The 16,700-nt window shown below is 42.3% G+C and overlaps 1 protein-coding gene across 4 annotated transcripts in view; it reads left to right on the top strand.

Moving 5' to 3' along the window:
- Positions 1-16,700, top strand: part of Smyd3 (SET and MYND domain containing 3) — a 522,086-nt gene that overhangs the window by 127,783 nt on the left and 377,603 nt on the right. For 2 of the 4 annotated variants that reach the window (XM_055608855.1, XM_055608861.1), the window contains exon 1: positions 7,618-7,745. The exons of the other annotated variants lie outside the window; for them this stretch is intronic. The gene's annotated coding sequence lies outside the window, so the exon portion shown is untranslated. Of the gene's footprint in view, positions 1-7,617; positions 7,746-16,700 lie in introns of those variants that run through there. 4 annotated transcript variants of the gene reach the window in all.

Below are 16,700 nucleotides of genomic sequence, written 5' to 3'. Positions count from 1 at the left end.
CAAATATGTATTGTCAGGCTCCAATCGCAGCTACTCAGGATACTGAGGCAGAAGGATTGTAATTTTAAGGCCTGTTTGGCATACAGGGTGTTTAAGACCAGATCCTGTCTAAAAGTAAAATGTAAAAAGAGAGATGCTGTGTAACTTTGTGGATAGATTGTTTGCACAGAATGCTTGAGGCCCCAGGTTTAATCCCTACCACTGCAACAAAACAAAGCAAAGCAAAATCTCTATATGCGTCACAGAGTATTTAAATAGTAAGTAAAAATACAGATTGGAAATTCAAGTTCTTCAGAAACCCCATTCTTTACAGATCACTGCTGCCAAAACTGGATCTCCATCTATATCAATATTTAGTATGTACACCTGCATATCGCCACATTTCATTTTCTTTCAGCAGTTGTAAACTTATTTGTATGTGTTAAAATCCTGTCAGAACCCTATCAGGTTGTAAACACCAGTATGTACATAAAAAAAGTATTATTAAATCCTGAATATGCTTCTTAAAAAAAAAAAAAACTTGGGATAAATAGAAATGATGCTGTGGAGGCAGATTTTGCATTCACTGTGTGTTGTCAGATTGTTTTATAATACAGAGTGTGTTGGTGTAGAATCTCCCAGCATTGTGTGTGAGAGCATTTTCTTACAACAGAAACACCATTATTCTTCCAGTCCTCTCTATGCTTCTGTAATGTATAAGTAATGACTTTGTGTAGTTTGATTTTTGTTTAATTATTTGTCTCTGCTGGTTTTAAATTTTGTACATTTGCATGACAGAACCATGTGATTTTTAACCCTCTCCCTCCACCTCTGAAAAATTGGAGGCCCTGTCAATTGTAATCAGACGTAAACATTTTTTTTTCTGGCTTTTAAATGTCGAGATGCTTCTTTGTGCCCTAGTTATAGAGTGTACTCTAAGGGGGTGTCTCATATCTTGGTGGTTGAGTCATCATTGTTGTGTAACGATAAAGTTTTGCCTCCCCTTCTCAAAGCCGTCACATCTGGAACATTTTCATCTGGTGGAGTGACATCTTCTACTTCATCAGGGGAAAATGTCCATCTTGCCTCTAATACCCCATGGGTGGATGCTTGAACTGAACGTGGCAGCCCCTGCCTGACCTGTGAATTCTGTCGAAAGCTCAGGATAACCCTTATGCTACTCAGAGCTCTCTTTCACATTCAGGAACATTGAACGTAAGCCAGTCCTTATTTAACCCAGTTTTTAAGCTTTTCTGTCAGGGGCAAAATTTAGTATTGAGCATTTAGAATTGTTTTCAATTTATTGCCTTTTAAATCCTTGATAGAATACTGCTATGGTTTAGTGTCTTTCTTCTTGCTTGACATAGTGTTCTCTAATTAGTGTTAATTTTTCATCTAAGTATGTTCCTCCTATTGTGTAAGTTTTTCCTATTTCTTGTCTGTCTTTGACAGGACTGTGTGGAACTTATGGGTTGAAACAAAGGGATAGCTTATGTTCCTGGAAGAGTGACCATCAAGAGAGGAAAAGAATGGGCTTACTGGTCTACTCCCTCAAAGCGAGCTTCATCTAAGAGATTAAAGATGATGGAATATTCATTATATGGAAAACCACAGTCATAGTTGTAATTCATAGATAACATTGGTGTGTAAATCCAAAGTGTCTCATTAACAGAAAACAAAAAAAGTGTGACTGTCTCTAAAATATGGGTGTCGTCTTCTGAAGCAAGGATGAGTGTACATAACCTGTATGATTCAAATAGAAATCTTGGGAGGAATAAAAAAAAAAGTTCATTGAGAAGCCACAGTAATTCTAGGTAGGCCTGTGGCTTTCTCTGTGCTGTGGATCTGTGGCATTCTCGCATCAGAAAAATAAGCAAATGGCTGACTTTTGATGCATGATAGAATATTCTTAACGTTGCTAAGAAACGTAGGCAAACTTTTAGGATCTTTTAAAAAACCAGCCATTGCATCCTTTGAGCAAGGCGAGACAGGTCCCTGCCGAGAGAATGAGGGTTGCTGCCTGTTCCCTCACCCAGGAACGGTGACGTGAAAGCGATACTCACCTTCATTTGTTAAAAGAAAGGATCATCCTGAGTGAGGTGTCCCAGAAGCAAAAAGACACACACGGTATATACTCACTCATATAGACATACAACATAGGACAAACCCACTAAAATCTGTGCATCTAAAGAAACTAAGCAAGAGAGAGGACCCTAACTAAAATGGTCAATCCCCATCCTGAAAGGCAAAGAGGATGGACATCAGAAGAAGAAGAAAACAGGAAACAGCCTAGGAACCTTCTACAGAGGGCCTCTGAATGCCAGAAGAAGAAAACAGGAAACAAACTAGGAACCTGCCACAGAGGGCCTCTGAAAGCCTCTGCCCTGCAGACTATCAAAGCAGATGCTGAGCCTGATGGCCAACTGTTGGGCAGAGTGAATGGAATTTTATGTAAGAAGTGGGAAATAGTAAGAGCTGGAGAGGATAGGGTCTCCACAAGGAGAGCAACAGAACAAGAAAATTTGAACACAGGAAACTCCCCAGAGACTCATACTCCAACCAAGGACTATTCATGGAGATAACCTAGAACCCCTGCACAGATGTAGCCCATGGCAGTTCAGTGTCCAAGTGGGTTACATAGTAATGGGAAGAGGGACTGTCTCTGACATAATCTGATTGGCCTGCTCTTTGATCACCTCCCCCTGAGGGGGGAGCAGCCTTACCAGGCCACAGTAGAGGACAATGCAGCCACTTTTGATGAGAACTGATAGACTAAGATCAGAAAGGAGAGGAGAACATCCCCTATCAGTGGACTTGGGGAGTGGCATGCATACAGAAAGGGGAGGGAGGGTGGGATGGGAGGGGAAGAGGGAGGGGCTTATGGGGGATACAAAATGAATAAAGTGTAATTAAAAAAAAAAAAAGACTCTCGATCTCAGTTAAGAGCAGAAGACTGGGAGCTACACTGCCACCATTTTTACGCATTGACCTTTCCCAGGCAAGCTTTCATATTGCTCCTATGTTGAACCGGGTTCACAGTTAGTTACATGGTGAGTACTAAATTCTTTTTGTCTGCTGTCTTTGACTTCTCTGAGGTGCGTGCTGTTGATGTCTCCTTATTTTGTCTTCTTCCATGACTTGATTGTCATTGGCTGATTGACACTCTACTGAACTGTTACTATTGGTTATCCCTTAGAGATGATGCTTATTTCTTTCCTCTTCTCTAACTTCTATTGTATTGTTGTCTTACAAAGCATCCTCTTCTGTATGGTCAGCTACTAACTAACTATTATCTATTTCATATCACCTTCCTAGATTACAAACCACTATTTCTAACTGTTTGATATTCATTATACATCCCATCCCTTCATCTAGAGTTAAATAGCTCAGATGACTGTCTAGCACTTTTCCTTAGACCAGTATGACACATGTATTTCCCTTACTTAGATTTACTTAGATTTTTCTCCTCTGTCTCATTTCAGCAATCTGGAAACCTCTGAGTACGTCAGCATTTCAGAAAAATCCAATTATTTTAGAACATCTAAAAAAAAATGTGTTTCTCTATTGGATAGATGTTGCTATTTATTGAATTAGTTAATATTTCATCTAAATTAGACAAATTTGAAAATAACTGTATAATATTTTCTAATCTTAACTATTTTATATACATATGTAAAAAGTGGGTATACACACACACATAGAGTCTTGAAACTACATATATGGTGTTTTCTGTATATAAACTCAATCTTCCTATATTCAATAGAGGATTGTCACTAATGCCACGGAAGAAAACTTCAGACAATTTTTATAATACTTAATAATGTGTGTGTATAATTAGGACTGTAAATAGTTAAAATAAAAACTATACCTGTCTGCACTGGGCACAGCACGTGTTGGCCAGTTTCTTCTGTCATTTTTGCTTTTTTTTTTCCTTACACAGGAATTTATCATTGAAATGATGATAGTTACAGTTTTTGTTCTGGTTATTTTTCAGGGCATTCAGCATTTCCTCGCTGTTATGCAAAGTCATAGCAAATCAAAAAGAAATGATTTGCGTACAGCTCAGGTTGTTCTGGGAAGTGTTGACATGTTGGGATAGTTATAGAAACAAGTCCTTGAAAAGTCTGAGAGGAGAGAAAAATCCGTATAATTTTCGTCGGCATCACTGAAGCTTGGGCAGTTGCATAGACACTGCCCCCATCTGTCTCAACAGCTTTCATGCCCAGACTTTAGAATGGCCCAGTTCATACCAGCATCTTTCTCCTTCTCCTTTTTATTTTGAATATGTCCTGATATTTTCTAGGTTAATATAAAAGGTTCAATAATCCTATTGTCTACTTTACCCCTCCTGTACACATATACCCCAAAACAAAACCCAGATTACACCATGGCGGTTTTGGGAAGCAGTTAAGTTGGTCTTTCCAATTCACAGTTTTTTGATGAAATCCGGCTTTTTTCTTACAAGGCTGTCTTCTTAGTCGTTTAACGATTTACTTTACTTGTTCAGAGAATTGAGTTTTCTGCATCGTATAGCTATAGCTTGTATTGGTGTCAGTGACGAATCTTTTAGTTTTATTGATGGAGCTGGCGTTATAACCGGAGGGTCTCATGCTGTATATTTAAATCTTGTCATCATGGCCCAAACTGCATATCTTGGCTTCCTGAGTCCAGCAAATATTTTATTAAATTTCTAGCCTCTATCTAGTTTGCTTTTCCTTGGGAGAAATATAACAGAATACCACCAACCTCATGATCACAAATAGATTGTTGCCATGGCAACCTGACAGGTTAAAAAATATATATATAAGAATTTCTCGTTGAAGCAAAACTTATGACACTTGGGACCTTTTCATGATGGTGAAAACTTTATGCTATCTCTTACAGTTGGAATTATTCTGGGTTCAAAGAGAGAACTACTCTGATTTTAGAAGAAAACCATTAATTTACACACTTTGCTAATCAGAGGCTCGGTTACTATGTTAGGGGACCTGTACTTTCTTAATTTTAGACACTCAGCAGGAATTGTCTTTCACAGTTAGACACCGGTGAGCTCTGAAGAGTCTTAGTAAAGGTGATCACATTTCTGTCTCTGATACCGGAGAGCTTTGCCACTTACTAACTGCTATAGGTCTTAGACGATCCCTCGGGTTCCCTGAGACTGGAGCAGGAGCATTAATCCCTGCCTAGGGGACTTGTTTTATTAAATTATTGCTCTTTATTTGCAGAGAGCGCAGCCATAGTAAATATAGAGTATACCGAATTTGTGTTTCCTCTCACTTAACGTCACCATAAGCGGCTGCCTTTTGTTACCAGTTGCTGTGACAAAATACACAAACAAAAGCATCTCAGAGAACAAAGGGCCCGTTGGAGCTCCCAGTTCCAGCCTACAGCTCCTCATTAGGGGAAGTCAAGGTGGCAAGTACTTACGCAGAGAGAGGGCGAATGCATGCATGCTTGTTCTTCGCTCCATTTCTCCATGCCTACACAGCTCAGGAGATCCTTCTCAGGGGGTGACGCCATCCAGGATTAAGATGGGGGTTTCAGCATCAATTAACTTAACCAGGACAGTTCCCCTCAGACATACCCTTCAGCCAGCCTCATCTAGATGGTCCTTCCTTGAGGGTCTCTTTCTAGGTGATTCTAGAGTGTGTCAAGTTGACAGTTAAAACTATTACAATAAGAAAAGGGCACAGCATTTTCACTTTACACGTGAAGATGTTTGTGGCAGATAGCTAACCTGATTTGGCCATATCACAGTTACCCACTCAGCACGAACTTCCTGGGGACTGAGCGCCCAGGCAAAGATGTGGGCATGAAAGTAAGAGTTGAGAACTTCAATGGCATTGGTGGTGGCTTGTTGCTGTCAAGTAGAGGTAAGAACAAATCATAGGTACAGACCTTTGGAAAGCCGACAGGATGGCTGTGTGGCTGTGTGGTTAGAGTGCTTGTAGTGCAAGTGTAAGGGTGGTTCAGATCCATAGAGCCTTGTAAATGCTGGGTGGGTGTGGTCGTCTACCTCAAATTCTACCCTGAAGGTGTGGTCGGGGGCTCCTCAGAGCAAGAGGACTAGTGGGACCAGCCATATCTGAGTTCTGGGTTGGATAGAGAGACCCTGCTTCAATGTGGAAAGTGGAAGAAGATCTACGGAGGAAAGCTTTGGGCTTTCATGTGTATTCCCACACACGACTTGCATGTGAATGTACCCACCCACCCACATATACACATACACATAGGAAAATCAAAACACTAAATCACCGCAACAGGAATACTCAAGAAGCAAAACTGAGAAAGAGAAGATAGAGACGGTGGAGGAACGCCCAGAGAAACAGGAACACAGCGGTGTCACCGAAGAACAAACGTCCATTGAACAGGTTGTAATGAACCGCATGCTGACCTCTGCTAGAGACCTCAGTGTGATGGGTGCTGGACCTTTGTGAGAAAGCAGACTCAGAATGGCTGAAAAGCCTAGAGCGTTAGCTGGAAGATCAGCGTAGATTTCTTATGTTCTGTTAGTGTCTCTCAAGAGACCAAGTAGATGAATAATAATAAAAAAATGACAATGAGTGGATGAGAGGCTTATGAGTGATGACGTGAGAGTTCGGAGAGGCTGGCAGTGAGGGGGGTTAGTTGTGAGTCTCAGGATAGACACTTCTCTGGAGTCAGCCGTGGGCCCATCCCCGTGTGGGATGTGTCACTGGGAGTCTACCCTCCTCTTGTTATTTTTGTTTTGTTCTTAAACTTGCCTTTTGACAGTACCTTAAGCCAGTTTATTAACAAGTGCCCACTCATGCCCGCTTTACTGTAGTGCGGCCTCCTGAAATCTCAGGTTCACCAAGGGGCCAGTGAGTCTGCAGAACACATATAACTTGGAGATGAGGTTGGAGAAGCACAGGATTTGTTGTACAGACTGTACAACTCACACGGCCGAGGGTACCTGCACAGGCTGAGTGCTAGGATGAGGGGTTCTCTAGGAGAACACCTAGAGAACCTCCCCTGTGATGTCAGTGGATAGGGCATATGAAGCAGCCTAGGGATTCATAATACCACCTCAGTGAGGTTGTAATCACCATCATATATGCCACAGTACCATGACTGCTTCACTTTAGATTTTTTTAAAAAATAATACAGTGACCGAAACCAACCCGGAGAGGGAAGGGTTTGTTTTGCTAGTCTGTCATCAGAGGAAGCCAGGCAGGAGCTCAAAGGAACCTGGCCAGAGCCAGGAACCAAAGCAGAGACGGGAGGGGTAGGCTGTTTCCTGTCCTGCCTTCCGTCGCCTGCTGGACTTTATTTCTTATACAGCCCAGGACCACCTGCTCCGAGGTGGAGGTGCTTATGGTGGGCTGGCCTCTCCCTCACCAGTCATTAAACAAGAGAATTGAGGCCCACTGAATTGAGGCCCCTTCTTCCCTGGTGACCCAAGGTTTATCCAGCTGACAAAAACTAACCAGCGCAAGTGGTTTTTATTTTGTTTTAATTCACAGTGGGATTGAAGTTTAGTTCTCTGACTTGTTAAGCATTTCCCTAGTTACACTCCTAGCCTGTACAGCCCTTTCGTAGGACAGATGTGGTAAGACAGGTGGACCTTGACCTTTCCAGTTTGACGTGGTTTGGGATTAGGTGTTTGGGCTCCTCATTGCCATTATCTTCAGAATTTCCCAACTCAAGCACCTGCTTTCAGTTTTACCCTTTCTTTTGTGGTGCTAGGGACCCTGCAATTCCTGCAAGCCAGGAGAGCGCCCCACCTCTGACCTCTACACCTAGCCGTAAGTGAATCTTAACTCTTATTCACAGCTGGGATTACCACCTCCCCACACCCCCTGCCTAATATCCGTGTCATTCGCTCAGTTCTTCGCGTTGCTTTCTGTTGTTGCAGGTTTCTGTTTTAGCATGTAACGCTCTCGACTAAGGGGCTGACAATACCTGCTCCTGCTGCTTTCAGGGAAGATTGTAATATGTCATGCTTTTTACTGCGTCAGTGGTTGAGTGCAGCATATGTCTACAAAAATTATATTGTGCCGGGCTGAGTGATTGGAATGCTGGAGTGGGTTTTTATTAGCAATATATTTGCCCATACAGTGATCATATCTTTTTTAATATGTGACAGTTATAGTAAGTTTAAGGTACAGACATATTGGATTGGTTGTGGGAGGTAGAAAAGCCTCCTTTACTACCTACATGCGCAATAATCAAATTCATTTTTCCCCAAGACCAATATTTCTTTCTTTCCATTGTAATTAGGTTCCTCATCCTGCAAGTTAATTATGATTATAAATATTGAATACTTGGCATGCTTTCTCGAGTGTAAAAATAAAAGCTTATAATTAATGTGTAAACTCAGCTGTCCGTAGGTCAGGTCCAGGCATATGGTTGCTCGTGTCGCCTAGACCATTGGGACTTTTTGTCATTGTTGTTGCAAATATTCTCAGTTCTTTTTCTGTTCTCTATAAATAAGAGAAATACACTTTTTAGTTTATGAATTTATAATTTAAGTCATTACTCTAATGGACTTGTATCTGAAGGTCTACATGTAATCTTGTTTGCTTAGTTGTCCTGTGGTCTCTAAACATTTGGTTTACTGTTTTGGCTAAAAGCCAGCAGCAAATTATACTTTCCATGCAACTCTTAGCTCTTCTCTCCCGTCTTGGAGCATGCTCTACAAAATGTACTCATAAGACATCAAATTTGAATTGCAAATTTGTATGTGGATATTATCTTACAAGTAGCCAGGAAAGCAACCAAGAGAGAACAATTCCCTAATTTGTTAGCAAGCTGTATACATAATTTGTAACTGATGTTCAGCTTGACCATGCAGTCATCGGTGTTTTGTAGATTTGTAAATAACAACATTCTTGAGCCTTTCTTTTCTCTTTATTAAGCCATCACTACATATTTCTGGTTTATTCATTTATTTAAGGGCAGCCTGGGCTAAGAATCCTGTCTTAGAACACTAGTTCCCACAAACAAACAACAAATCTTTTTTAATTGTATTACCACAAACTAGCAAATAGCCTCATATTCTTAAGTAGAGGATGGTACATATCATTTTATGTGGTGGAAAATGGCCTGTTATAAACGATGCATACAGCGTCAGAGGACACTCATTAATTATGAATTCTCTTTCAGAAGTCAGTAGCTGTTGATCAAGATGTCAGTTGTAAATTGTGGGGCGTGTATGCCTCATTATTTGTTTTCTTCAGCATAGAGCCCGATCCCACTCCTTCAAGCTAGGGAAGGAGAAAGAGATGTTTTGGGGGTTGGTTATATATGTGCATATTCTTTCTGTTCTCTTCCTCCACTGTAGGAGGCCTGGCTGCTTTTAGTCCTCTTGCCTTGCTACTGGGGTTCTTGCTGATTGGAAATAAGAAAACTAAAATCCAGACATTTGTTGAAAAGAAGTGGCATGAAGGATAGCCGGGTAACTGAGGCCCTAATGGTGGGTTTATGTGTCTAGCATTGTCATATTCAGAAGCCAAGACTCAAGGTTCCTTGTAGGCATGGTTTGAGGTTGGATAAGTCAATAAATTCCGTTTATGAGGAGACTTTCTCTAGGTTATGGAGTCTAGAGGAATCCCAGAGAATCAATAATGTAAGAATCTCTCCCCCAATAGCTTTGGCTGGAGAACTTTGGGCTCTTCTGTTAGTTTCCGAAATGGAAACAGAAACATACAGTTCTTGAAAAGTTTTTTTTTTTTTAATTGTTATTATAGTGATGCCAGAAAATTCAGGTAGATACGTTTAAGTTTATTTAATTCTTGAGACATGGTTTTGCCATGTGGTTCTATAAATCACTCATTATTTAGTTTGTAGCCAGGCTGGCCTCAGACTTGTAGTGATTGCTGTAAGTACTAAGATCACTGGTGTGCACCGTCATGGCTTAAATTTATTGTATTGTTTGGGATTGTATCTAGGGCCTCACATACGCTAGGTAAATGCTCTACTGCTAGGCTGTATACAACTCAATTTTTTTTAAAAACAGTTTTCAATGAATGAAAAGGTCTCTTAGTAGCAGCAGAAAAGCTACCGAATATAGGTGGGGGAGCTTATCTTCTTTTGGTGGGAAACTTAGACCCTCTCCAATTTTCATCATAACATAATCACCTCACTGTGCTGCTTTTTCTCCCACAGTTCTGTGTGTGTACACGCATCTGTGTATGTATGTGTGCACGTGTGTTCACGTATGTGTCGAGGCCCAAATGTTGATGTCAAATGTTTTTCCTCAGTCGTTTTCCACTTCATTTATTGAGACAGGGCCTCTCACTGAACCCGGAGATCACCGTGTCGGGCTAGTCTAGCTAGCTAGTGTGCCCCAGGGATTCCATGTCTGCCTAAGTTCCGGGGTCACAGGGACTGCCCCGCCTTTCCCAGCACAGATCCAGAGTCTGGTTGTGTGCTTGTGTGATAAGAGCTTCACCCGCTGTAGCGATGTCCTTAAATGGCATCCCATGTTCCTTTAGAGATTGGAGGATCACATTCTGTTACCAAGGAGTCAGGTTCTGTGTACTTCATTGATCTAAGTCGTGATGATCACATTCTGACCTCCATACACCCACACAGTTAGGATAAATACATAGGTGACCCTCACCATCTACCTTGACAGCTTGGGAATTTCCCTGCATTCTTGGAGATGTATATGATTCCCACCAAGGGAATCTTCTGCGTGAGCTACTCACCTGGCATTGCCATGGCTTTTATGCTGTGGACTCTCAGTGATTCGACTACCACTTTGAGAATCCGGGCCACTACAAGTATGATAATCAAAGGCTTTTTTTTTCCTTTTCTATTAATAAAAAAGTAAAGAAAAGAAAAACAGAGCTGGAGAGATGGTTCAGCAGGTAAGAGCACTGGCTTGTGACCTAGTTCCCAGCACCTGCACTGCCTCTCACAACTGTCTGTATCTCTAGTTCCAGGGGATCAGATACCCTCACACAGACACACATGCAGGCAAAACACCAATGCACATGAGATAAAAATAAATAATAATAATAACAACAACAAAACAAAAGAACCCACAAACAAACAAAAGCAACCAAATTAAGTAACAAACTCATACAGACAGAGAGATAGACACACACAAATTGAGACAAAACAAAAATGAGAGCATTTAAAAATTATTATTTTCCAAGCTGGGCCCGGTGGTGCCTGCCTTTAATCCCAGCATTTTGAAGGCAGAGGCAGGTGGATCTCTGTGAGTTTGAGGCCAACCTTGGATTACAAAGCAAGTCCAGGACAGCCAGAGCTGTCTTGAAAAAAAATTTTTTTTTCCTCATAATTTGGGTACAGTATCCCCTAAAGACCCACAACTACATTTTTTTGTTTGTGTAGCTCTGACTGCCTAGAACTCACAATATAGACCAGGCTGACCTCTAACTCAGAGATCCTTCAGCCTCTTCCTACTGCATGATGGGACTAAACGTGTAAGCTACCACACCTGGCTGCAGCTACATTTTTAATGGAGGTCAGTGGAGAAACTTTTCTCATTTGAATTTGAAATCTAAAAGTCTGATTATCACACACTTAGCAAGCAGCAGACCAACTCTTTAGTCAACAGAGGTGAGATTTCTGCCATTTGCCAGGTCCTAAATGAGGTGAATTTACAGAGATGAACAAAAATACTCTGTTGGCACCCACATTTATATTGGCAAATTGTTACCACTGACAAATTTCTAAAAGACATTTTGCTCATATGTTCAGGGAACTGAGACAAAAGGACCAATTCTCTAAGAGTTTGAGCGCAGAACATCTGTCATGATTCCTCATACTTAGAAGTTGGCATTGTGTGAAAACTTGGGTATATAATTTGTATGACAAATTTTAAATAAATTTGAAATCTAGGACAAGGGAAAACATTTGCTTTTAAGAGACATTGATGGGAGTAGTATGGCGATTTGTAAGTATTAGATTTTGTTTTTTAAGTGATAGCATGTGCCAGAAGCAAGATTTTATTATTATCTTTTATTAAGCTGTGTGTGGGAGGTGAAGGAGAAGGGAGGGGTGGGGGGGAAGAGAGAGAGAGAGAATGAGAACGAGAACATGCTTTGCTGTTCTCAGAGACTGGACTTTTATCTCAGTGTTCATGATATCCAGACTCTACCTTAACGCCCCCATGGCTCTCTGAGCACTCGGTGTGTTGCTGACTACAGGAGAATTCCGAGCAAGGGGCTGTCTTTGTTCTGCATCTGCTGCATCCATAAATGCCAGATGCCGGATGCAGAAGTACTGCGGCACCTGCCTGCTGGGAAATCCTAACCCAACTGCTAAAGGAGCAGGTCTGCAGCGTGCAACGGTCTGTGTGTCCCCCATTGTTGAGCCTGGCTCTGAAGAAGGGCTCTCAGATGACACTGAATGCACCCTTCTGAGGAACCCGCGGGGTCCTGCAGTATCCATTTACATACACGCTTCAGTCTTCTGCCGGTTGATTTGATGTTTTAACTGATTTGGATAGGTTGGGTTTAAACATTAGATTTTATGTGATGTAAGTGCTTTCTTTTGCCATATTCAGTCCAGCTATTGCAGGCTGGACTGTTTACGGACCTGAAGGTTGCGCTTAGGTCACAGCTATCATGGGGCCTGAAACCTGGAAACGGTGGCTGGTTTTGTCTCCAACTCAGTTGTGTGTATTGTGGGAAATATAAAATTTAACGACAAGCAGGGATGCTGGTAGGTTTCTGTGGGCAGAAGAGTTGAAATGAGGAGCCTGATTCAGTTTGAGGCCTCCAGCAGCCTTTGTAATCAGTGTGTAGGCGTATATGTGAGAGCTCCACCCACTGGAGGAGGCAGGGAGAAAAAGGGGCAGTGACACACTCAACACAGTTGAATGCTAAGTTCCTGTGTGTTCAGGGCGAGAGCCTCAGGTGAAGAATTGGCGCGAGGGGGTGCGGCAGAACAAGGTGGCAATAATGGCAGCAGCTCAGGCTTGTCATACACTAATGCTGCAGGGACTATGCTAAGCCCTTTGTGGGCGCTTGGTTTTCCGGTCTCTGGGCTCCTACTACTTCCTTGATATGTATCCCAGGCTCGAGCTCCTTATCCACCTGCTTCTACCTCCTAAGTGCTGGCATCACAGGGATGTGCTACCCCTAGTGACTTAACTGCAGACACTCTTCAGGCTTGAGTTTGCAGTGAGTCCAATATAGAAAGCATCCGCAGCCCGAGACTCCAGCCTCATTTATTTTTTTGGGTCACAGAAATCAGAGTGTTCATTTGCTTAGGATGGCTAACAACGGACACAAACCAGATTGATTTATGATATTCTTGGTGGCATTTGTTGATTGTTTAGCAATTTTAGTTGTGAATACATTTTTTTTTTTTTTTTTACCATTTTTCTCATAACATATGTTAGAACAGACGTCTTGTCTGCTAGGAGCAGTATTAAAAATGCTTACATAACAATAATGGCGATACAAAAATCAACTGCAACCAATCAAAGAAGTTCAGCCCCTGTTAATCATTTATCTTCATCTGTCTGAAGTGCAGAGGAGAAAGATGGTGCAAATGAAATAAGGTGAAAAACCACACGTAGAGTTTTGTTTTTTCTTTTTGGCATTTAGGTTTGGGATCTCCGCATTTTATTTTGTTAAGTCTCCGTAGTGCAATGTAAAAAACCAGATCCACATGCTCTACACTTTGTAGTTGGTTTTGTAGGCATCACACAAAACCAGCAGAATTCACACACCATCTGCTCCTCCGTGTCTCCTCTTCCTCTTAGCACAGGACAGCTTGACACTCAAGAGCATCCTTGTCCACCGACGCTGGAATCCTTTAGCTGTTTGATTTTTTTAGCTGTTGGGTAGGAGTTTTGCCTCTAGAACATTCTGTTGGTTTCAGGTCATGAGGCCTCACCTCCTATTGTAGGCACATGGGGGGAGGGGAGGCGCCTGTGTTCAGGAATCAAAGCCTTTTCCTTCTATAAGGCATAAGCCCAGGATGTGGACGGTGTTTATTAAGTTGTAGCATTGGTCTCTGCAGGCAGGTTTTTTCAGTACCTATGGCTAGGCCCTAGATTTGGAGGCTACAACCATAACAAGGTGCTCAGCTTTCACAGAGGACAAGCACCTGTTTAAAGGAAAAGCATTGCAGCGTGCTGTTTACAGTCACGATGTCCTCGTCCGTTCAAGAACACAGAAACCTTATCTATGGGGGCAAATGCGGCAGTTCATGGAAAGGTCCTTGCCAGTATGTGGCAGGTAGAGGCTTGTTAATTCAGAGCACGGCTGGTCTGCTAAGAGATCACACCCAAAGACCTTCTAGGTCTGTGTGATTGGCTAGAATACAAACATGGGTTTTATCCAGGAGACAGAGACAAGCAGATCTGAGTTCAAGGCCAGCTTGGTAGAGAGCAAGTTTCAGGTAAAGAAAGGCGTAGGTCCAGGAGTAGTGGTACACACCTTTCATTCCAAACAATGAAGGTAAAGTTTCTTTGTAGAAGGCAGCACCCATGTTTGAAAGTGATGTCTAATTGGGTGGCAGAAACAGTGACGATCAGAGAAAGACTTGAAGAATAGGATACACCAACTCTCATGAGAAGAGAGAGGAGAGGGAAGCTACTTAAGGGCAATACCGAGGCCGTAAGAGAGAGACAGGTTATAGAGCAAGAGCAAGCTAGACTCAGGTGAAGGCAGAACAAGCCAGAGAATGAGAAGGAGCCAGAAGATTAGAGCAGATTGCTGGAGTTAGTTTGAGGCCAAGCAGAGCAATTCAGAGGCCAAGAGAAAAGCCAGGTTGAATAAGTCAGCTGGGAGAGGAGTTTGAGCTCGAACAGCTGAGTTGAACCAGCTCAGCTGAGCTCAGTAAGAACAAGAAAGGGTGAGCTTATTAAGTGGCAAGTCTCAGAGGCTGAAAACATCCCAGGCTTAGGTTAGATTGTGTGGAGCCTAGAGGCTTCCAGGCCTAGGCCTAGGCTAGCAGATGGAGGCGATAATCCTCAGCAAATGAGACAGCAACTGAACCAATCAAATAAAAGTTATTGCTACAGTGGCACATAGTAGGCTGTTAAAATAGCAGCTACTTTATCACACAAAGACATGGTTCATAAAGACTAAAATTATCATATATAAGACTAAAAATTATTATATAAGACTAAAAAATTATATTGTGGGTTCAGGGTCATAGCTCTGGCAACCCAAGTTCAGTAAGGCTGCTTGTGTCACTGTGGCATTCTATTCATCCTCTGCCATCGATGAATTCGGAAATGCGCTTCCTTGTAAACAGCAGATACTGTGAGCACCTCCCTGCAGGGCAGGTGCTGTACATCCACACATCCTTTCTTCTCCTGATCTTTCAGAAACCCAAGAATGTATGTTGAATGAACAAAATCCCGCGGTAAACCGGTGCATATCAAAACGTCTCTGCAGAATGGAAGTGTGATGTCTTAGTCATAGGGTTTCTGCAAGCAGAAGAGGCAGAGGTCCTGGGAAGGCAGCCTTCTGCTGGCATTGCTCTACTAGCCGTCCCTTTCTGATGTCTTTGCTTTGACATGGCAGTCTGCTCAAATGCAGGCTTGCCGATGGTGTGTGGTTAGGCATTGTAGGCCCTAATAAATGTGCAGACAGTGAAGATGGGGCCAGCAGGGGTCAGTTTAGTACCAGATTAAGCAGCAAACACAGGTTTTACATCTGTGTAGAGTGCAGGGAGAATAGGAAATGACCTGCACCATCCAAACACAAGCTTCTAAACTTCAGGCTGCACCAGAAGATTTCCAAAAGCACAGAGAGATATCTTGAGCAAATTTGTGTGGATGATGAAGGCGATGGCAGAGGATAAAGTACAGTGTGTAAATAAGTTCTCTGACTTGCTCTACCAATGCTCTGAGCTATCCTTACTTTTCACAGTTTGTGTGGATGTATGCTACAGGAATCTGGAAATGTGATGTGCATTTATTTGACCTTAGCTACTAGGCAGGCTTTGTAAAATGCTTTATGTCCCTTTCCCTGTGCAAAGATGAACTGCCACTAGTTATAGTTTGCATGTGAAATGTCAGTGTCCCACAGTTTATATATGAGGCCAGACGTGAAATGATTACTTCTGGCTACCAATCTTCAAGAGAAATAGCTTCCGGCTACTATATATATTCCCTTGTTATCTTAGTGGATTTGCATGGCCTTTTCTTTGCATCCTAGATGTATGGGCTTGACATTTATAGGACTGGGATCCCAAATACTAAAAATTGAGTGTGTGCTGGACCCAAGAACTATCCATGGAGTTACTTGCTGATGATAAACTCTCTCCGCAGAAAAATATCGCCTTGCTGCTTTGGTGTGCTTTCCCCAGACCAGTAGCTTCTTGCCGCGTTCTGTTTAGGGGGCCTTTGATATGCTGAACACCACATCCACCCAAACACAGATCCAAAATATTTGGGGGAGGGGAGAGTGCATCTATACTGTACACAAACAGTTTTTCTTATAATCCCTAACAATCCTCTACAGCCATGACTGACAGCACACACTGTATCTGCTATCATAAGTGATCTAGGGATGATTTGAAGTGGGTGAAGGAAGGGTAAACATCTTACGCAGGCACTGCGCCACTCATGGAAGGGATTTTGAGCATCCCAGGGGTCGGGTATCTGTGAGAGGTTCTGGAACCCACACCAAAGGATAATTATTACTGTTCTCCTCAAGACCTTCATGCAAAGGGCCTATGGAAGATAACAGCCAGCCAGACCTAGGATATAGCGTAGGAGCCTGCAGTCTCTTGTTTTGTGAACTGGCTGTGTGCTGGGT

This window comes from Psammomys obesus, unplaced genomic scaffold, assembly GCF_907164565.1.
Source record: "Psammomys obesus unplaced genomic scaffold, mPsaObe1.curated_primary_1811, whole genome shotgun sequence".
Lineage (NCBI taxonomy): Eukaryota > Metazoa > Chordata > Mammalia > Rodentia > Muridae > Psammomys > Psammomys obesus.
This window is presented reverse-complemented; position numbering and strand designations above follow the sequence as displayed.